At 36.9% G+C, this 22,437-nt stretch overlaps 1 protein-coding gene and 1 pseudogene across 1 annotated transcript in view; one reads left to right on the top strand and one right to left on the bottom strand.

Moving 5' to 3' along the window:
- The window catches only part of LOC138166314 (interleukin-17 receptor B pseudogene), a 5,087-nt pseudogene extending 2,113 nt beyond the window's left edge, over positions 1–2,974 (bottom strand).
- The window catches only part of BICD1 (BICD cargo adaptor 1), a 204,554-nt gene that overhangs the window by 17,829 nt on the left and 164,288 nt on the right, over positions 1–22,437 (top strand). The window lies entirely within an intron of this gene.

Below are 22,437 nucleotides of genomic sequence, written 5' to 3'. Positions count from 1 at the left end.
CAAGTCCAACGGGGCATGGAAGATCTTTAAATCCCATAACCCTTACACCTGGGAACTCTGGAATTTGGCTATAATATTCTTAGAAGTTTTCTTTTTGGGATCTTTTTCAAGAGGTTATTGGTGAATTCTTTCAATTTCTATTTTGCCCTCTGGTTCTCTTAGAATATCAGGGAAATTTTCCTTGAAATTTTCTTGAAGGATGATTTCTAGGTTCTTTTTTTGATCATGGCTTTCAGGTAGTCCAATAATTTTAAAACTATCTCTCCTGGATTTATTTTCCAGGTTAGTGGTTTTTCCAATGAGATATTTCACATTGCCTTCTATTTTCTCATTTGTTTGTATTTGTTTTATAGTATCTCGATTTCTCATGAAGTCATTAGCTTCCAATTGTTCCAATTTAAGTTTTTTTTTCCTTTTTGGAGGGCAGTTGGGGTTAAGTGATTTGCCAAAAGTCACATGACTGGTAAGTGTGTCAAGTGTCTAAGGCTGGATTTGAACTCAGGTCCTCCTGACTCCAGGGCCGGTGTTCTATTCACTGTGCCACCTAGTTGCCCCATTACAATCTAATTTTGAAGGATTTATCCTCTTTTTTCTTCAGTGTATTTTTGTGTGTCCATTAGCAGGCTGTTGACTTGCTTTTCCTGATTTTTTTGCATCATTCTCATTTCTCTTGCCAATTTTTCCTCCACTTCCCTTACTTGATTTTCAAAATACTTCTCAAACTCCTCCATGGTCTGTAACCAATTCAAATTTTTCTTGGATGCTTTTGATGCAGGAGTTCTGATTTCACTGCTTTCCTCCCATTCCATGCCTTGATCCTTTTTATCCCCCCAAAAGGATTCTATGCTCTATGTTTGTGCTTCCATTGCTTGCTCATATTGCCAACCAATTACTTGACTTTTGAGTTCTTTACCATGGTAGAACTCTGCTTCCAGAATGGAGAAAGCTTTGTCCCAAGTCTCTGGGGTTTTTGCAGCTGCTGTAGCTATTAGGAGGCCTCCCTCTCTACAGCCCCCACAAGCTCTGGCTCACTGGTCACACACCCCAGGATTACTACCCAAGACCGCGATCCAGATCCAAGCAAGTTAAAGCAAGAGCAATTACTGTCTGAATGGTTGCTTGGTCCCCCTATGATCTGCAGGCCAGGAGCTCTAGAAGTAGCCACACAACTGCAGCTGCCACTGTGCCTTTGGCCGCTTCTAGCCCCGGGGTAGGTGTGGACCCATGCTCTTTAGTCTCCTCCAGTTTCATCAGAGTTTCATACTGACCTTTTACTTTTTCTCTGGTTTTTATGGGTTGAGAAATCTGGAAACTGCCACAGCTACTGATGATTCACTCTTCTGAAGTCTTCTCCGGTGGCCACCATGGGGCTAAAACTGCATGGCTCACGCAGGACTGTGCTTGGCACTCAGCTTGGTGCAATAGACCCTTCCTGTCTGCCTGCCAGGCTTCCTTTAGTGGGAGATTTGTTTCTCTCTGTCACTTTGTCAGTTCTGTAGCTCTAAAGTTTGTTTAGAGTCATTTTTTACATGTATTGGAAGAGACTGGAACAGGACCCCACATCAAGTTTGTGCTTCTACTCCACCATCTTGGCTCCGCCTGCAGAAAAGGTTTAATGCAAGAGTGTAGAGGTCTTGGGAGTTCTCTCTGTGTCTGCCCGCACTTGGGTGACAGGAACTCTCATGTGTCTGCCTAGTTGAAGAGGAACACGATTCTCTTAACCTCCTTCTTCCGGGTCATGATCCATAAGATGAGACCCATTTCTGCTATTTTCGTCTTCTGCCACTGGTCAAGGATAATGTCACTTCTGCAGTGATCCTCCAGGTACTCAGCAAAATCCCAGACGGTGTGAGAGAAGCAGGTTTGGGGGTGGTATACAAGGAGTACTTTAATGGGTGGAAGGAGTATGGGTCCATGGAGAAGAATCTTCTCAACCTTTGTTTTCCTCCACAGAATATAAATACTCAGAGTGTGGAGGATGAAGAACATTCGATGATTCTGTGGTTGACTTTTGTTCAGACTTACTGGATGGATGATTTCTGGACAGCTGAATATAGTCCCTCTGCTCCATATGCATTTATTGTTGCATATAGAGAAATAAGGAATTATCTGCCCCAGCGACTCTTTTACTTCTTCTGCTGTCATTGGGATGACCAATCTGGTTCAGCTTCAGAATGCTGCTGTTCCCTAGCACATTGATGTTTTCAATCAGGACTAGACATTTGAACCCAAGGCTGCTGGTGCTAAAATTCACCCAACTCTGGTTCATCTCCAGAATGCTGCTGTTCCCTAGCACATTGATTTTTTTCAATCAGGATGAGACATTTGAACCCAAGGCTGCTGGTGCTAAAATTCACCACCATGCTCTTCTCTTTCTGACATGCAGTGTTGTTTGGGGTCCCATAGACTCCCATATCCTTGACACTTTTTTCTATATTTCATCATTGGATCTTGGCAGTCTGGTTAATTTCAGTGAGGTTAATTTCACAGATATGGCTGTAGTATCGTCATTCTTATTTATAGATGGGATATTATGGGCTCTGATGAAATAAGAGATTTCTGGCTTTATAGGGAATCCAATGTAATGAAACTCCCACTTGTTGGCATTGGGTGGGGTTTGATTGTGAAATACTTCTGTGTAATTGCATAATTGCATCTCAAATAGCTGTAGGATGAGAATATGCCTTTTCCATCCACACAGATCTTGGTGACTGTTAGCATCTGGATGCTGCCATCTTGCTTAAGTGTCCAGCTTATGTTCAAAAGGACTGCATCTGACTTGGTCTCAGGGCTGGCAACAGAATCTACATGGAGCATTTGCAACCTTCCTGGTCAGTTGTTTCTGACCATGTACTCTGTGGATCAACCCATCCCAGGAAAACATTTTATACTCTGCTCAGAGAGGCCCTGCAGGGGCCCCACTACTCAGACATAGCATGGGCAAGCCCAGAAGGGAGAGCAGTCCTGGTAGCATCTCTGAGAATAGACGGAACTTATGGGACGCAACAGCTGGTGCAGGCTACCTGTGTGACCACAGAGTCTTTGACTGCTCTAATTCTTATTTGTAAGGAATTTTCTTTAGTTAATTTTTTGTCACCTCTTCCATTTGGCTAGTTCTACTTTTTATGTAGTTCTTTTTTTCTTCAATGAACTTTTGTACATCTTTTTTACATTTGACCAATTCTGTTTTTTTGCAGTCATTTTCTTAAGTGCTTTTTGTGCCTCCTTTACCAAGTGGGTGACTCTTTTTTCATGATTTTCTTGTATAAATCTTAATTTTTCCCCAATTTTTCCTCTACCTATCTTATTTGATTTAAAAAAATCCTTTTTGAGTTCTTCTAGGAATTCTTTTTTGGGCCTGAGACTAATTCACTAATTTTCTTCTTCTGAGTGTGAGCTTTGATCTTCCCTGCCTATAGTAACTTTATATGGTCAAGTTCTTTTTTTGTTGTTTGCTCATTTTTTCCAACCTATTTCTTGATGTTTAACTTTATGTTAAAGTTGGTCTCTGCTCCCAGGTTGGAGAGGGTATTTTCAGAGCTAATTCTGGGAGTTTGTAAGTTTTCAGTTCTTTCAGGGTATGAAGTATTGTATTTGCTAGTCTCCTGGTCTGTGCTCTGGTCTGTGAGGGTCTACAGTTTTTTCCACCTTGGAAATGTGACTATGGTCCACAGTGCCCTGTGGCCACAAACTCTGGTATTCTAATGCTCCTTCCCTTCCTAGGACTGTGACCCAGAACTGAGACCTAGATTCTTGTATGTGAAAGTAACAGAGTCCTGTATTTAGTGCCAGCAAAGGGATCTCTCTTATTTCCTTCTGGGCAGTTGTCAGACCCCCTTAATATCTGTGTGGGCTGAGATCTCTGGAACTGATTCAGTTGCTCCCAAGGCCTGATGGTGGCTTGCCAAGGTAACATATAAGTGGACTATGCTCCACTTTTGCCCCCGTGGGACAGATCTTTATTGCTGACCTTCTAGGTTGTCTTGGATTAGAAAATAGTTTCACCTCATCCTTTTGTGGTGATTCCTTGCCTTTTCTGTGCTATCTTGACTTTGCCTTACTTAGACTCTTTCTTTTCAGTGGTCATGGGTCTCATGGAGTTCTCTGGGGCTTGATATGATCAGCATGATGTTAATACTGATAATTGAGAACAGATGTTAGTTTAGAGACACATTCTAAATATTAAAACAAGAAAACATTCTGATTTTGTATTACTATTTTTAAGCAATTTGGGATTAGAAAGTTTTCCTCCTTGAATAGAAAAATACTTCCTTCACAGAGTACTATAAACCCTGCCAATGGACATTTCCAATTTCACAGTCCCTAACTTTGTAAACCACTTTGAGGTGCTTAGAATAAGGCAAAACATGATTAAAACTCATAGGATCATAATCTTAGTCTCAAGCAGTTTATTTTTAAAAATACATTTAGACTATGTCCATTTTACCCCATTACTCACATTTCCTATTATATTTCTTCCTCTACTCATCCCCAAATCCATTATTAAAAGATAAAAACAGAAGAAGAAGAAAAAGTTCAGTAATTCTAACCAAGATACGAAAATGTCTGATGTTGTATGTTGTCTTACATGTCTTATTCATGGTCTCCCACCTTTGCAAAGAAGGGTGGAATTTGAGGGAAGATATCTTTTCCTATCTCTTTTCTAGTACCAAGGTTGGAAAGGGGAGCAATCATTTATAAGCACCTAGGTGTGTGCACTATGTGCACTTTGCAGATATTATCTAATTTGATCCTTAAAACAATCCTGTGAAGTAGGTGCTATTATGATTCCTTTTACATTTGAAATTGAGACAGGTTAAATGCCTTGCCTAGGGTCATACAGATAGTAAGATAGGATAAGATAAGATAGTATCAATGGATATCAACTTTGTTCCCAATTTCTTTGCTACTTTAAAAATGCTCCTTTTAAATACTTTATATTTGTGGACTTTTGTATTATCATTAATCTCCTTTGAATTTATACATACCAGTGGAATTTCTGAATCAAGGGGCATGAACAGTTAGTCACTTTCTTTCCATAATTCCATATTGCTTTCTAGAATACTTGAATTAATTTGCAACTACAGCAGCAGTACAATATACCCATAATTCTATTAACATTGACTATTCCCATCTTTTGTCATTTTTAGCAATTTTCTGGGTACTACTTTATTAATTTGTGGGGGACTAATTTCTCTTATAATGATTTAGAGCATTCTTTCACATGGTTGTTAGTAGTTTGCAGTTCTTTTGAGAACTGTTTATTTTCTTTTGTTATTTGTCTATTAGAGAATATCATTTGTTCTTACACCTGTTAGTTGTTTATGTATCTTATATACCAAACCCTTATCAGAGAAATTTGATAAAAAAGATTTTTTCCTATTCAATCTATTTCACTTCTTATCCTAGGAATTTTAATTTCATTTTTTTGCAAAAGCTATTCAGTTTCATGTAATCAAATTAATCTATTTTATCCTTTTAATTGTTTCTACCCCTGTTTAATTAAGAATACATTTCCTACACATATCTGTGAAAGCGATATGATCTGCTTCTCTTCTAATTTTTTTATGGTATAATATTTAATATTAAGATCATATATTTTTTAAAAAGATCATCTATCCATACAGAATATATTGTGAAAAACACCGTAAGATGTTGATCTAACCCTAATTTCTGTGAGATTCCTTTCCAGTTTTCCTAGCAGTTTTAAAAAATCAGATAAGGAGTTCTTTACTAAGTAATTTAGTTTTTATGGTTTCTTGAACACTGGATTATTGAATTCTTTTGTTTCTGATTCTCCCTTATCCAGTCTGGTCCATCAATTTATGCCCCCCCCTTTCTATATATATATTTATATGTGTGTGTATGTGTATATATTTATGTGTGTATGCATATATTTATATATGTATGTATATATATATATATTTGTATATTAACAATACCAGATAATTTTGATGGCTGCTGCTTTTTAAAATTAGGTTAAGGTCTCAAAGTGCTATTCTTCTTTCTTTAGTACTTCTTTTTTATTCCCCTTGATCTTTTATTTTTGCAAGTGAATTTTGTTATTTTATTGAATTTTGTAAAATATCTCTTTGATAATTTGATTGTTATACTATTAAAATATAAGCTAACTTTTTTAGCACTTTCATTTTTATTATATTAGTGTGGTCTAACCATGAGCACTGATTATTTTCCCAGATATTTATGTTTTTCTATATTTAAGGCAGACTTTGTAGTTGAATCTACATAAGTATTTTGTGTGACCCTGAGACATTTTATGAATTTTGTACTTATTTGGAATGAGATTTCCATCTTTATTATTGCCTCTTGGATTTTGTTTTTATCATGGAGAAATGTTGATTTTCAAAGTTTTATTTTGTAGCCTGTAACTCTGAATCTTTCATTCAATTTAATTCTAAAAACATTTCTAGAGTAACTTCTATGTGCAAGGCATCATGCTAGGTCACATATGTAGACAGCAGCAGAACCAAAATTTGAATCCAAATTTTAGATGAAATCTAGGGCTCTTTCTCTGTAGCCTCATACAAAGTATATTGTGAAAATTGCATGAGAAGGATATAAAGTATGAGAATTCAAAGGAGACCAGAATCACTTCTACACCAGAAAATAACAATAAACCATAAAGAAGAAAATTTTTTTGCAGTAGTTAACTATTCATCAACTGGGATGTGGAATCAATGATGTATCAGGATAGCAGAATCTCTGTTAAGTCAAGGGTAGATTTATTATCTTTGCCTAAGTACCAAATAGGTTCAGGCCATTGGGGTCTGTATATGTACATTGAAGGCAAAGGAAAATGTCTGAGAAATAAAGAAGTGAGAGTAAGGTTTATAATTTCTTACATTTTGTGTGATAAACAAGTTTGACTTAGTAGATTCCTCATCATGGCCTATGATAATGACATCAAAGACTATGTTATCTGATATTTTCCTAGAGACTATGAGATATTGATCAAATTAAAGAATGTATTGAGCAGGGGACAGTAACAAGATGTAGTAAGGTCTTAAATGAAATGTAATGGCATATTTATGATTCTGTTGCTTTAAGAGGAGTGAAAGTAGTTCTTCAGTCAAACATGATGAAATTATAGGACAGCTAGCCATTGACTAGCTGAAGAATAAAATAGGCCCCTGGTGGTTTTTAAAAGACAAGTTACATTTTTCTAGGGTGATAGTAATGGGATAGTTTTGAGGAACGTGAGCTTTGACAATTGAAAAGATAACCAGCAATGAAAGAAAAACCCAGCTCTTGAGAGGAATAATACTACTCACTTTTTGGAAATGGGGATTTCTTTCTCCTCCTTTCACCCATCCACCATGTTGTCTTGCAGCAATACTACTTGCCCAGAAGGAGATGCTATACCGTGCAGGGAGGAGGCCCAGGGAACCCAGCTGAACAACGGTAGAATGTGTGTCCTGGGAAAGCCCCATAAGGACAGTATGAGAAAAGGCCCTACAGCATGGGAGATGTGACTCACCTTGGTCACATGTAGTCTCTGAGGGTGTGTTTCCTTACTGATATATTCTAGGTATGTGCCTAATCTTCCCACTCATGATGTGTGTATTTGGGGAGAGTATGCCTCATGTTTATAGGTAGGATGTTTTGTTACTACTATTCATGCTGTACCATATTGGTAAATTTCTTTGCTTGGAGCTAATTGAGTCCTCTGACTGACCATTAAAGGTAAACATAACAGTTGGGGTTGGGGGTGAGCTGTAGTTTTAGGGAGGCAGATCTGCAGACTATCTTGAGCTTGAATTAGCTGTTCTTCAAGGGACCCAGCTATTGATTTGCGCATTGTCATAAAGCTAAAATCATTGTCATTAAGCATTTATTGTGTTCAGCACTGTGTTAAATGTTGAGCAAAGAAAGGCAAAAGATAGTTTCTACTTTTAAGGAACTCACAGTCTAATGGGGGAAATAACATGCAAATAATTATGTACAAAAATGAATTAGAGATCATCAGCAAGGCACTAGCATGAAGGGGAATCAGGAAAGACTTTTCACAGAAGATGGACTTTTAGTTGCAACTTGAAGTAATCCAGGGAAGTCAAGAGGTAGAGAAGAGGAGGGGAGATTATTTTAGGTTATGGGAAATAATCTGAAAGTATCTGAAGAGACTGTCTTGTTTGAAGAACAGCAAGACTAGTGTTACTGGATGGCAGAGACTTTAGAGGGGAATTAATTATAAGAAGACTGGGAAGGTAGAAAAGGATAGGTTGGGAAGGGCTTTGAATACTAAACAGAGGACTTTATGTTTGATTCTGTAGATGATAGGAAATTACACTGTGATTGGCATGTAATAGGTGCTTAATAAATGTTTGTTGACTGACTAGTGGTTATGTGGTCAGATCTGCGCTGTAGAATGAATTTGACAGTCGAGTGGAGACTTGTGGCAAGGAGACCAACCAGCAGTCTGTTGCAGTATTCTAGGGGTGAAGTAATGAGGGTATATACCAGGGTGGTAGCAGGAGCAGAGGAGAAGAGTTATGAGAGATGAAATATGTGAGAACATATGAGAGATGTTTGAAGGGGAGTGAGAGAAAATAGGTTGTTGAGGATCATAACTAGGTTGTGAGCCTGGGTCATATTTGGTCCTAGGTTTTCCTATTTCCACACCTAGCATACTAGATATTAAGCTTAGTTACCTCTCTACAAACCTTAAGATTTAAGATAAGTCTATTTTGATGAATAATTTTATAATGTAAGTAACGGATATTGCATAGTTCTTTGCACCTAGAAGAAGGCCTGTTGGGCCAAATGATGCAAAATAATATCATTATAATTATGTACTAACAACTTATTCTTTATTAAATAAATCTGTTATATATTTCAGTCTATCTTGGACATTATTGATATCATCATTCTACTTTTACAGTATGTTTTAAAGAATTTATAATTTTGATTATCTACTTTTATGTCTATTACATATTCTACAAGTAAAGAAATTAAGGCCAAGTGTTTAAATTTTGATTTTTCAGAAACATTAAGTTATTTTATCACATGATCATATTTGTAAAGTGTTTAGTACACACATAAATGCTTGTTTCCTACTTTTTCCCTTCCCTTCTTCCAGAAGCAGAATCGGGTTTTAAATGTACTGTCCCTGTGATTTTATTTTAGAGGCTTGCTTTCCTCTATAGAACCACTCTGTTTTCAGAATTTATATTAATATATCTAATGCACATGTATATCAGTTAATATATAGGCTCATATGCAGTGACATTTCAGTCCTCTGCTCAAAAGCTATAAATGGCTTTATATTGCTTAATGAATAAATCACATTCCATAGACTGGCATTCAAAGTCCTTCATAATTTGGTGAAGACAGTGTTTATTCAGTCTTATTTCTTGCTTCTTTTCTGTCATATTTTGACTCAAAGTCAAACTGAACTGTTCCTTATCCCTTGTATGTGCCTCGGTTATTTGTTCTAGTCATTCTTTATCTGAATGCCCTCCTAAATCATAGCTGAAATCATCCATTTTTCAAAATCCCGTCCAAATGATACCTTCTTCATGAATTTATTCTTTGTCCCCCTCCCAGTCACAAATTATCTTTTTCCTGTTAAATTCGGTGTAGTGTTTTGTACTTTTATAGCATAATAATAATAATGATAAGGATAGGCATTGTGGTATGATGGATGGAAGACCAGACTTGGAATCAGGAAAACTTGAGCCCTGGTCTGGCTTCTGTTACATGAAAGCTTTGTGACCATGTCACAGGGCAAGTCATGTATCCTTTCAATTCCTCTCAGTTAAGTCTTTAAGACTGTAACTTATGGATGAGTTGCTGACCTGTGTTAGTGGAAGGAATTTCTATAGAAAGGAATGCTCTGCACAAATGACACATGTCCAAGCCAGTAAGAAGAATACCCTATTTTCCTGGTATTCTTTGGATTTCTTTTGTATTATGATTATCTGTGTATGTGCTGTATCCCTCTACCACATTTTAACCTTCTTAATAGCAGCAGCTGTCTTTTTCACTTTTGTATCTCCTCCATTGTTTAGCATGGTGCACATAGTAGGCACTTCATATTTGTTGGCTTGAATTGACTTGATTTCTTAGACAATATTGAAGGCAATGATAGATTTTTTATTTTGTGGGGAACATAATTACAAATATGGTAATAAAGTAATTTCACTTTAAAATGAATTTTGACTTACATTGAAATCATCCCGGCAGCTAGAACTCTGTATTGTAAGCTTTTCTTGAACAAAGACTGTGGCTTATACATCTTTTATGTTGTGATGCTAAGGCTAGAGTTAGGTATGTGATAGGTGCTCGATATATATTTAATGATTTACCAACTCTGTAACTAGATTTTCCTCAGTGAAACTGTTGCAGTCTAGGGGTGCTGGTAAGGGCAAAAGATGCAGGGGCTGCCCTGAAAGAATTCAACTTAAGCTTTCTTTCAGTCAGAGACAAGGTTTGTTGTTGGAATGGAAGCAGGCAGGACTTTTAAGAACCAGCATTATTGTGATGCTTGGGTACAAGAGGGCCAGACTGTTTAAGGAATCTGAGCAATTTGGTAGGCTGATCTTTTTTATAGTGTGGCCAATAGCTTGGGGTAACTGGGAGGTAACAGAGAAGGGGTCTAGATGGGATTGAGGAGTGGCAGTCTATGGTGGGGCCAGGTGCAGACAATGAGGACCACAATGAAAGGGCAATTGAAAGGATTATTAACTGGAAAGGACTAGGTGCCCCAGGTGAATGCTAAGGACCTGGGCCTTGTGGACAACAGTCCATGGCATTTTAGGGGTCCCTCATTAACTCCACATCAAAACCACTCAAAGAATGTGTGGCAAAATTTACAAAAGCTTTTTGAAGTTGGTTAGTAGAGAAGTTGGCCAGAGTCCACTTCCAGTTCTTTCTCAGTCTTCATTCTAGATTTAAGCAGCAGGACCATCTGTTCTCATACCTAAAATGGATCACAACAGCCATCCCTTTCCATATTACTTTCTTTGGAGTGTATTATTTCCTTGCTATGCTGTAATTAAGTCAAGTGGTTCCACACTGAAGCCAAACCTCTCTCTGCAAGCACAGTGTAACTACCTTTCTGTTAATGCTGTATTATTTTGGAACAAATGATTCTTTTTTGATCAGGTTCCTGATTTATCAGGGACTATGCTTCTTTCCAAAGACCATTATTACCTTTCTGAAAATAAATGGTGGCTAAATCCTATCCTGAGATTTTGAAAAACTAGTGAAATGTTCTTCTTTTCCCCATTTAAGCAATGCTAAGTTATTATAATTCCATACAATTAATTTCTTGCTTCACCAGATTTCTTTTTCAGGAAGCGGTTCTATCCAACACAGAAAATTTTCAAAAATGCTTTTTGGAAAAATTCAATGGGCACAAAATTATATGGAATAACACTTTATGAGCTTTTCTTTTTTAGGAAAAGGTGTCCTTTTCCAGAATCTGTGACTGTAATTAATGGCAATAAAATATAGCAGCTTGATAATTTTCTCAGTATTAGCAATGGTAGAATGAGCAGTTTGAGGAGAAAAAATTTTCCAGGTCATAATAGGCGACCAGTCCCTTTCTATCAGTTTTTCTATTGTATATGTTGTATAATAAGTAATTGAATTAATGTTGAAGCCAGTAGTACTTTATTACAGGAAAAAATGCCATTGTCAAAAAAAGTATTCATTATTAACAAAAATATATCTAGAGAACTTTGATAAGTCTAAATTTGATGTGTGTGTTGCCACATTTTTAGAAAGGGTTCATGGGAAATTATTTTAAAGAAACTTGCAGAAACCCAAAGACTTTGAAAGATATTTTACTTCTTACCATGCAGTTGTGTATACAACATGGTTCCTTGTCTCTAGTGGGCACTTAAAAATGCTAAACTGGATTGAAGCCAATGTCAACTATTTTTGCCAGTAAAATGTAGACAAACAAATGAGATCATCCTGTCTATAAAGATCATCAGTTTAATTTGAAGTTTGCTGGTGTGAGTCAAATCAAAATAAGTCTAAAACTAGAGGAAGTACTACCTCCCAAAGGACCTTTTAATCATTTTCTCCTTCCTTGCCCTGAAATCTTCATGTGGCTGATCGTTTTATACTGTTATTACTGTAATAACAGGGAGTTTTAAAAGAAGCATCATTGTGTACAAAAGAGAAACGTGTGTGTGTGTGTATGTGTGTGTGTGTGTGTGTGTGTATTTATAGAGCAATAATGAGGCTGTGGACAATTGTTAGTTAACCTCTTGTCACAGTGATACCTTGGATTTCCATTCTTATAAAATGAAAAGACTCACAGTACCCAGTTAGGTATACTGAATACAGTTTTGTGGTGTTTATTTCTTTGTTGGGGTAGAGATAGTGGATTATTTAAAGAAACATTTACAGAGAGATTAAATACTACTTTTAATGACAGCAAAATATATCCAACACTGTCAGCTAGTAGGAATTCTGTGTTGAAGTCAACCCTCTCTTTGAAGAAAAGAAATGAATGTAAGTTTTCTTTTCTCAAGTATTTACTGAATATTCTGTTCTTGGCTCTTGGTTTCTTTATAGAAACAAAAAGCCTTGCAAGCCAATACAAATCTGCTATGTAATCCAATGGAGAATACCAGGCACCTTCTTCTTTGTTTTATAAAATCTCATTTGAAGGTCTACTCTTTCTATACCTAAAGGAGTTTGAAATAAAAGCACCTTGTAGTTCTCCCTCATGCCCTCTACCCCCCCCCGTTTTTAAAAAGCAATTGGGGTTAAGTAACTTGCTCAAGGTTACACGGCCAGTTTTTTGTGTGGGTGTTAAGTATCTGAGGCCAGAACCAATCCCAGGTCCTCCCAACTCCAGGCCGGCACTCTTACTCACTGCACCACCTAGCCGCTCCACCTCTACCCCTTTTTTAGATGAATGGTTTAGCCTCTGCTTTCTTGCTGGGGACATAAAGTTCTTTGATCTGCGATTTCAACAAGTTTGTTTGTGATATAAATCTGTATGAACAAAAGGAGATCATATTGTGTAACATATTTTAAAAGCACTTGACAAATTGTAGCTATTTAATAATTCTTGTTGATTGAAATGAAGACAGTGGAATTGTTTATTTGGTACCTGATTATCAGGCCTACTCCTTTGCCTCTATTTACTCTCTCTTTGCCTCTGCATTTTGTGGATTTTATTTTTCAGGCAAAGTAGCTAAAATAATGAGATAAATTCAAATTAATTCTACTTTGTTATAGACTCTATATTGTATTGATTTCATATTTTAATTGGTTCTGTATCTATTTAAGTCCCTTTCTGTGGCCTTTACCTAAGTTCAGAATTCAGCTTTCTAAAGCTGAACTAATAATACATAAAACTAGAAAACAGTTTTTATGAAAAAAACAACAATGAAATAGATAAAGCAATGGTTAGTTTGATTTTTAAAAAGAAAGAGGAAAACCTAATTATCAATATTAAAAATTAAAAGGGCAAATTCACCAATACTGAAGAGTTGTTGTTCCATTGTTTCAGTTTTGTCTGACTCCTTGTGACCCACGTTTGGGGTTTTCTTGGAAAAGATCTGAAATGGTTTGCCATCAACATTTCTATATATTACTAACAAAGTCCAGTAGGAAGAGATAGAGAAATTCTGTAGTAGATGGCATAAAATAATTGGGAATCTACCTGCCAAGACAAATCCAGGAACTATATGAACACAATTATAAAACACTTTAAACACAAAATAAATCTAAATCTAAACAATTATGGGCAGCTACAAAGCAAAATGGATAGTGTACTGAGCTTGGAATCAAGAAAACTCATCTTCCTGAGTTAAAATCTTATCTCAGACTCTTGCTGGCTGTGTGACCCTGGACAAGTCACTTGACCCTTTTTGCCTCAGTTTCCTCAGCAATAAAATGAGCTAGAGAAGAAAATGGCAAACCACTCCAGAATCTTTGCCAAGGAAACCCCAAATGGGGTTATGAACAGTTGGACACAGCTGAAATGACCAAAGAATAACAACAAATAATTCTAGAAATAATAAAAATGACAATTCTACTTCAATTAATGTACTTATTTAATGCCATACCAAACTACCAAAAAATTACTTTTTAGAGCTAGAAAAAAATAAGCAATGAATTCATCTGGAAGAATAAAAGGCCAAGAATATAAAGAGAATCAGTTAAAAAAAATAGGAAGGAAGGTGGCCTAACTGTACCAGGTTTCAAATTATATTACATTGTGGTACTCATCAAAATAATCTAGTATTTACTAAGAAATAGAGTGGTGGATTGGTGGAATAGTTCAGGTACACAATACATAGTAGTAAATGACTGTGGTAACTGAGTATTTGATAGAACCAAAGATCCAAGATTTTAGAACAAGAATTTATTATTTGAAAAAAACTGCTGGGAAAACTGGAAAACCTCTGGGCATAAACTAGGTATAGACCAACATCTTATACTGTATACCAAGATAAGGTCAAAATGGGTACATAATTTAGACATAAATGGTGATATCAGAAGCAAATTAGAGGAGCAATGAATAGTTTACCTATCAGATCTATGGAGGAGAGAATTTATGACCAAACAAGAGATAGAAAGCATTACTGGAAGTAAAATGGATAATTTTTATTGTATTAAATTAAAAAGGTTTTGCACAAAGAAATGCAATGCAGCCAAATTATTAGGAAGAAAGCAGAAATCTGGAAAAAAAGTTTGTAAGAATATGAGTCATTCCCCAATTGATAAATTGTCAAAGCATGTGAACAGTCAGTTTCAGGTGAAGAAACCAAAGCTATTTGTAGTCATAAGAAAAAAATTCTCTAAATCGTTGTTGATTTAGAGAAATGCAAATTAAAACATCTCTGAGGTAACTAACACCTATCAAATTGGCTAATATGACAGAAAAGAAAAATTACAAATGTTATAGATATAGGGAAAAATTAGGACATTGATGCATTGTTGGTGGCATTGTGAATTGATCCATCCATTCTAGAGAGCAATTTGGAATTGTGCCCAAAGAGTATAAAACTGTCGATACCCTTTGACCCAGCAATACCACTACTAGGTCTGTACCCCAAAGAGATAAGAAAAAACCAAACCCAAAATGAGAAATGACCCATGCATAAAATATTTATAGCAACTCTTTTTGTGGTACAAAGAATTGGAAACTGAAGAAATACCCATCAATTGGGGATGACTGAACAAACTGTGGTATATCATTGTGATGGAATACTATGATGCTATAAGCAATGATAAACAGAATGCTTTCAGAAAAACCTGGAAAGACATATAAACTGATGCAAACTGAATTGAGCTAAACCTGGAGAACACTGTACACAGTAAAAGCAATATTGTATGATGCTCAACTGTGATTTAGCTAATTCTCAGTAATACAGTGATCCAGGATAATTCCAAAAGACTTATGATGAAAAATACAGTCTACCTCTAGATGAAATTTAGATGAAATCTGAATGCTGATTGAAGTATGCATTTTAACTATTTTCTTTCTTGTTTTGCAAAATGTCTAATATGGAAATGTTTTGCATAACGGCAAATGTATATAATCTATCATATTGCTTGTCTTCTCAGTGAGGGGGAGGGAGGTGGAGAATGGGAAAGAATTTGGAACTCAAAATTTCAAAAAAAAAGTTAAAATTGTTTTTTCATGTAATTTGAAAAAAAAAGGAATTCGGCTTTTCCCTCTGAGCTAGTTTAAAGGTGTTATCGTTAAGTCCTGGAACTAGTCCCTAAACTGTCCTTGGACCATTATGGAAATCTGTTATCTTTCTAACAAACTTTCTAGGTGCCAGGGAGACTACTAGGTCTGATCCTCTAGCAAAAATTACTTCATGCAGATGGCCCTCATAAATCAATCTGCATTACTTAATGACAGAGGGAAGTGGTCACTAGCTCCACATAGGTACTAACCCATATTCCTCAGAAAAGAAAATCCAATCTTAAAGTTCCTGCTCTCATGTTGTTGTTAGCTGTACTACAAATCTTGTTGTTCTACCCGATTCTATTCTTTGTTAATAAAAAGGAACTGCCTCTGTTCATTTTTTGTCTCTGGTGTTATTGAGGTAGCTATTGACCCACTTTGTTGGTAGATTCATGTTCTGCTAATAAACTGATAATGGTTGGAATTTCATGCTTCAGTTTACCTTAATTTCAGTAACAACATTTAAATGTTAAAAGAGGAAGTGAGACAATTATCAGTTATTTTTGTTACTTAAAGAATTCAAAATGATTAAGAATACAACCTGCAAGATATAGTTAAAACAAAACTTTGCATGATTAAGTCTAAATAATTCATGCTATGATAATTTATAAAATGAATAATAATAAGCAGCTTGGCATAGCGGATTGGGAACAATTCTCATTGTCAGAAAGACCTATCTTCAAGCACAGACTCTGCCATATGACTCTGTGACTCAGAGCAAATCACTACATCTTTAAGTTGAAGAACAATTGCTGTCCTTATTGTTTGAAGGGGATTCCTCTCCAGGAATGAGTTACATCAGTGAAATCATAGGCCCGGACAGCACCATCTCTGTTCACACGTTTGTCTGTGTGTATGTGTGTGTGTGTGTATAATTTTTATAATATATGTTTTTTATTTTATTGTAATGATGTAGTTATTATGAAATTCATTATCACAATTCTATTACTTCATGAATTGTCAAGTATTACTGAAACCTAATATGTACATACCCCTATGCTTAGCACTGGGTATATACATAGACAAAAATGAAAAAGTCCTACCCTTCAAAGGAGTTATATTGTACTAGAGGACACATCCTGTGAACTTGTATCATGTAATTAAGTGCAAAATATGTACAAAAAAATACAAAATAATTTCAAGAGGGAGAAAGTACTATTAACTAGGTTCATCCAGAAAGGCTTCATGTAGAAGGGGTCCATCTTAGTTGTGCTTTGAAAGATGGTAGGATTCTATGAGGAATGGGTGAGGTGGGAATGCATTTCATATATGGAGGGCAACTTATGCAAAACCAAGGAGGTAGGAGTTGGAGCCAGCAGGCTAATTTGATAGGAATGGAGAATAATAGAAATGGAATAGTACTAGATAAGGCTGGAAAAGATGTGTGACATGTTGTACAGAACTGAGATGCCAAAGAGAGTAATTTTTATTTGGTCACTTTCAATTTTATTAATATACATTCTTTTTACACTACATACATTTATAGATTACTCTTACTTTGTGAGTAGTCTCTTGTAAAAAAGTAAAATAGTAACTGATGTTAATACAGTGATCTCATCTGAAAGTGAATGCAATATTTTATACCTATATCATTCCTACCCCTATTTAAAATAAAAAAAATATTAAATCTGTTTTCTCCCTCTGATTCTCAATCCCTTTAAAAAGAAAGGAAAAAGAAAATAAGATTTCTCAGAACTATTTATAATAAAGCCAAATAAATTCCCATAACATTTGTATATAAAATTGTATATTTTTCATTTTGCCCCTTAATCCATTACCTTCTTTTTACTTTTTATTTTTTAAATTAAATTTTGTGTTTATTTTTAGTTTGCATCATTAATTTCCACAAGATTTTGAGTTACACATTTTCTCCCCTTCTTGTCCCTATCCACTACACCAAAACAGTGATCTCACTGTATACTTCCTCCCCCAATCTGTTCTCTCCTATAGCCTCTCCCATCCCCCCTCCGACTTTCCAGTAAGGCAAGACGGATCTCTATACCCCAGTGCCTGTATATCTTATTTCCCAGTTGCATGTTAAAAAAACACATATATATATATATATATTATATATATTTTAAACATTTGATTTTAAAACTTTGAATTCCAGATTCTTTCCCTTCTTCCCTCATCATCCACCCTTACTGGAAAGATAGGCAATTCAATATAGGTTGTAAACGTGTACCTACGCAAAACATTTCCATAGTGGATATACTGTGAAAGACTGACTATATTTCCCTCCATCCTATCCCGCCCCGCACTTGTTCTGTTCTCTGCTTTGACACTATCCCTTTTCAAAAGTGTGTGCTTATACCTTCTTTTGCCCCCAACCTGCCCTCCCCTCCACCATTCCCACTCTCATCCCCTTCCCACCCACTCTCCTGTAGGGTGAGAAACCCTATTTGGTATGTATGTCATTTCCTTCCTAAGTCAAATTCAATGAGAGTAACACTGAGTCATTCCCTTTTGCCTTCCTGTTCTTCCCCTTCATTGTAACAGTTTTCCCTTATCTCTTCTGTATGCGATAGTTTACCCCATTTTGTCTCTCCCCATCTCCTCTCATTATATTTCTCTCTCACCTCTTAATTTCACCTTTTAAGTATCATCCCTTCCTATTCAATTGGTCCTGTACGCTCTGTCTATGTATACCTGTACACATATATACAAACATTCACATATGTATTCATATGCCCATATACTCTCCTATATAGATTTACATATGTATACATACATATATGTATATATATACATTTCTATTACCTTCAACTATAATCATACTGAGAAAAGTTTCATAAGTTACAATTATCATTTTTCCATGTAAATAGTTCACCTTTGATAAGTTCCTTATGATTTCTTTTCCCTGTTTACCTTCTCATGCTTCTCTTGCTTCTGTCTAAATGTCAGATTTTCTATTCAATTATCATTTTTTCATCAAGAATGCTTGAAAATCCCTATTTCACTGAATGTCTATATTTTCCCCTGAAACATGATACTCTTTTTTGCTGGGTAGGTGATTCTTGGTTTTAATCCCAGCTCCTTTGCCCTCTAGAATATCATATTTCAAGCCTCACTCGTAGAAGCTGCCAGGTCCTGTGTTATCCTGATTTTGTTTCCACAATATTCAAATTGTTTCTTCTTGGCTGCTTGTAATATTTTCTCCTTGATCTGAGAACTCTGGAACCTGGCTATAATATTCCTAGGAGTTTTCTTTTTGGGATCTTTTTCAGGAGGTGATTGGTGGATTCTTTCAACCTCTATTTTGCCCTCTGGTTCTAAAACATCAGGACAATTTTCCTTGAGAATTTCTTGAAGGATAATTTCTAGGTTCTTTTTTTGATCATGGCTTTTTATTTAAAAGCAATCGGGGTTAAGTAACTTGTTCAAGGTTACACGGCCAGTTATTTCTGGGTGTGGTGCTGAGTATCTGAGCCCAGATTTGATCCAGGTCATCCTGACACTGGAGCCAGTGCTCTTACTGCCACCTGGCTGCCCCTATCATGGCTTTTCAATAATTTTTAAATTATCTCTCCTGGATCTATTTTGTTGGTCAGTGGTTTTTCCAGTGAGATATTTCACATTGTTTGGATCTGTTTAATAGTATCTTGATTTCTCATAATGTCACTAGCTTCCATTTGTTACAATCTAATTCTGAAGGAGTGATTCTCCTCAGTAAGCTTTTGAGACCATCAGGAAAATTCGGCTTTTTAAGGCATTCTTCTGCTCATTGGCTTTTTGAGCCTCTTTTGCCATTTGACTTAGACTATTTTTTAAGGTGTTATTTTCTTCAGTCAGGTAGTTGATTCATTTTTCATGATTTTCTTGCATCATTCTCATTTCTCTTCCCAATTTTTCTTCCACTTCTCTTATTTGGTTTTCACAATCCTTCTTAATCTCCTCTATGGCCTGTAACCAGTTCATAGTTTTCTTGTAAGCTTTTGGTACAGGACTTATGACTTCGTTGTCTTCCTCCTGTTCCATGCTTTGATCCTTTTTGTCCCCAAAATAGGAATCTAAAGTCAGATTGCTGTGCTTGCTTTTCTTCCTTTGCTTACTCATGTTGCCACTCAATTACTTGACTTTTGAGCTTTTTGCCCCAGTAGAACTCTGCTTCCAGAGAGGAGAGCTTTGTCCCAAAACACTGGGGTTTTCTTAGCTGCCAGAGCTATTAGTTGGCTGCCCTCTCAGAAGCCCTCACTGGCTCTGGCACCTGGTCACACATCTTAAGAACTCCAGCCTAGGCCAGGAGCTGAAGCTGCAGCTTGGCACCAGCTACAAGGCAGCTCAGCAACTTCTCACCCTGGGGGCAAAACCAACACTCTCCCAAATACTGACCACACTGCACTGACCTCTCATTTTGTCCTTTGCATCTATGTGTTGATAAATCTGGAAACAGCCACAGCTGCTGTTGATCTTGAGTCCCTCGGGCTGGCGGCTGGTCAGGCCTGCACTGGGGCTAAAACCTCCTGCTCACTCGGGCCTGGGCTCGGCGCCCAGAACTTTGCACTGGCCAATTCCTGCTGGCCTGCTGGGCTCTCCTCAGTGGGAGGTTAGCTTCTCTGTGTCATTTTGTGGGTTCTGCAGCTCCAAAGTTTGTTCAGAGCCTCCTTCTTACATGGATTGGGGAAGGTGAAAACCGAAGCCATGCGAAGGTCCTGCTTCTATTCTGCCATCTTGACTCCACCCCGATTCTGTTTTTTTTTTTTACTAATTGTTATTCCCCATCTCAAAAGAAATTAATATTTTTACTAGTTCTATTTTTTAATATAATGAAATGAAAAAATTAAGGTTTAATTACAAGTCTTTCTTTAACAAATTTTTGATTGATCAAAAGATAATGGATTGGGGTGGAGCCAAGATGGCAGCATAGAAGCAGGAACATTTCCTGTACTTCCCCCACAACCACCTCTAATACCTATAAAAAATGACTCTAAACAAACTTTATGGCTATGGAACCCACAAAGTAACAGAGAGAAATGAATCTTCCACTGAAGACAGTGCAGCAGGCAGAGAGGAAGGGTTCATCGCAACATATTGGGAACACAGGCAGCCCCGCATGAGCCCGTGGTTTTAGCCTCAGGGCGGCCCGACCAGCTGTGGCTAGAGGGGTAGCAGGAATGAAGATCACCAGAAGCGGTGGCAGTTGCCAGAATTATCAACCCATAAATGCCAAAGACAAAATGAGATGGCAAGACAGACATTGGGAACAGGGAGTCCGAGAGTTCAGTCTGGCCTCTGTCCCTGGAGGGAGAAGCAGCTGAGGCACAGCAGCCATCACCATGTGGCTACTTCAGAGCTCCTGGTCTGCAGATTGTAGGGGGACCAAATGACCAGTCTGAGGGGTAATCACTCTTGCTTTAACCTGCTTGGATCTGGATTGCTGTCTAGGCTGGAGGTCCTGGGGCATGTGACCAGCTTGCCAGAGTGTGTGGACACATCAGAGAGGGCACCCAAGTAATGCCTCCAGCAGCTGAGAAAACCCCAGCATTTGTGATGAAAGCTCCCCTGTCGGGTGGCAGAGTCCTACTGTGGCAAAAAGCCCAGGGGTCAAGTGACTGAGGGACGACATGACTAAGCAAAGAAAACAAAGCAGACAGAAGATTCCAACATTAGACTCCTATTTTGGGGACAAAAAAAGCAAAGCATGGAACAGGAGGAAGATAGTGAAATCAGAACTCGTATTTTCAAAGGAAAATACGAGGAGGCCATAGAGGTCCTTAAGAAGCAGATAAGAGAGTGGAGGAAAAATTGGGAAGAGAAATGAGAACAATGCAAGAAAATTACAAAATTAGAGTCAACAGCCTGACTGAGGATAATACCACCTTAAAAAAATAGACTAATTCAAATGGCAAAAGAGGCTCAAAAAGGCAATGAAGAGAGGAATGCCTTAAAAAGCCAAATTTGCCAGATGGAAAAAGAAGCTCAAAAGCTCAATGAGGAGAATCATTCCCTCAGATTTAGAATGGAGCAAACGGAAGCTAGTGACTTTATGAGAAATCAAGATGATGTTAAACAGATCCAAAAAAATGAAAGAATAGAAGGCAATGTGAAACATCTCATGACAAAAACTATTGACCTGGAAAATAGATCCAGGAAAGATAATTTTAAAATTATTGGACTACCTGAAAGCAATGATCAAAGAAAGAACCTAGAAATCATCCTCCAAGAAATTCTCAAGGAAAATTGCCCTGATGTTTTAGAACCAGAAAGCAAAATAGAGGTTGAAAAAATCCACCGATCACCTCCTGAAAAAGATCCCAAAAAGAAAACTCCTAGGAATATCATAGACAGGTTCCAGGAGAATCAAGGAGAAAATATTGCGATCAGCCAGGAAGAAACAATTTGAATATTGTGGAAACACAATCAGCATGACACAGGATCTTGTAGCTTCTACAGTGAGGGATCAAAGGGCCTGGAATAGGATATTCTAGAGGGCAGAGGAGCTGGGATTAAAACCAAGAATCATCTACCCAGCAAAACTGAGTATCATGTTTCAGGGAAAAATATTCTATTCAGTGGAATAGAGGACTTTCAAGCATTCTTGCTGAGAAAACCAGAGTTGAATTAAAAATTTGACATTCAGATATAAGAAGCAAGAGAAGCTTGTGAAGCTAAACAGGGAAAAGAAATCATCATCCACTTATCAAAGTTGAACTATTAACATTCCTACATGGAAAAATGATAATTGTAACTGATGAAACTTTTCTCAGTATGAAAATAGTTGAAGGGAATATATATATATATATATATAT

The sequence above is a fragment of the Petaurus breviceps genome, unplaced genomic scaffold (genome assembly GCF_028583685.1).
Source record: "Petaurus breviceps papuanus isolate PSGF00001 unplaced genomic scaffold, PetGlider_PUasm1.0 221, whole genome shotgun sequence".
In the NCBI taxonomy this organism is placed as follows: domain Eukaryota; kingdom Metazoa; phylum Chordata; class Mammalia; order Diprotodontia; family Petauridae; genus Petaurus; species Petaurus breviceps.
The sequence above is the reverse complement of the archived record's forward strand: the minus strand, read 5'-3'. Positions and strand labels throughout refer to the sequence as shown.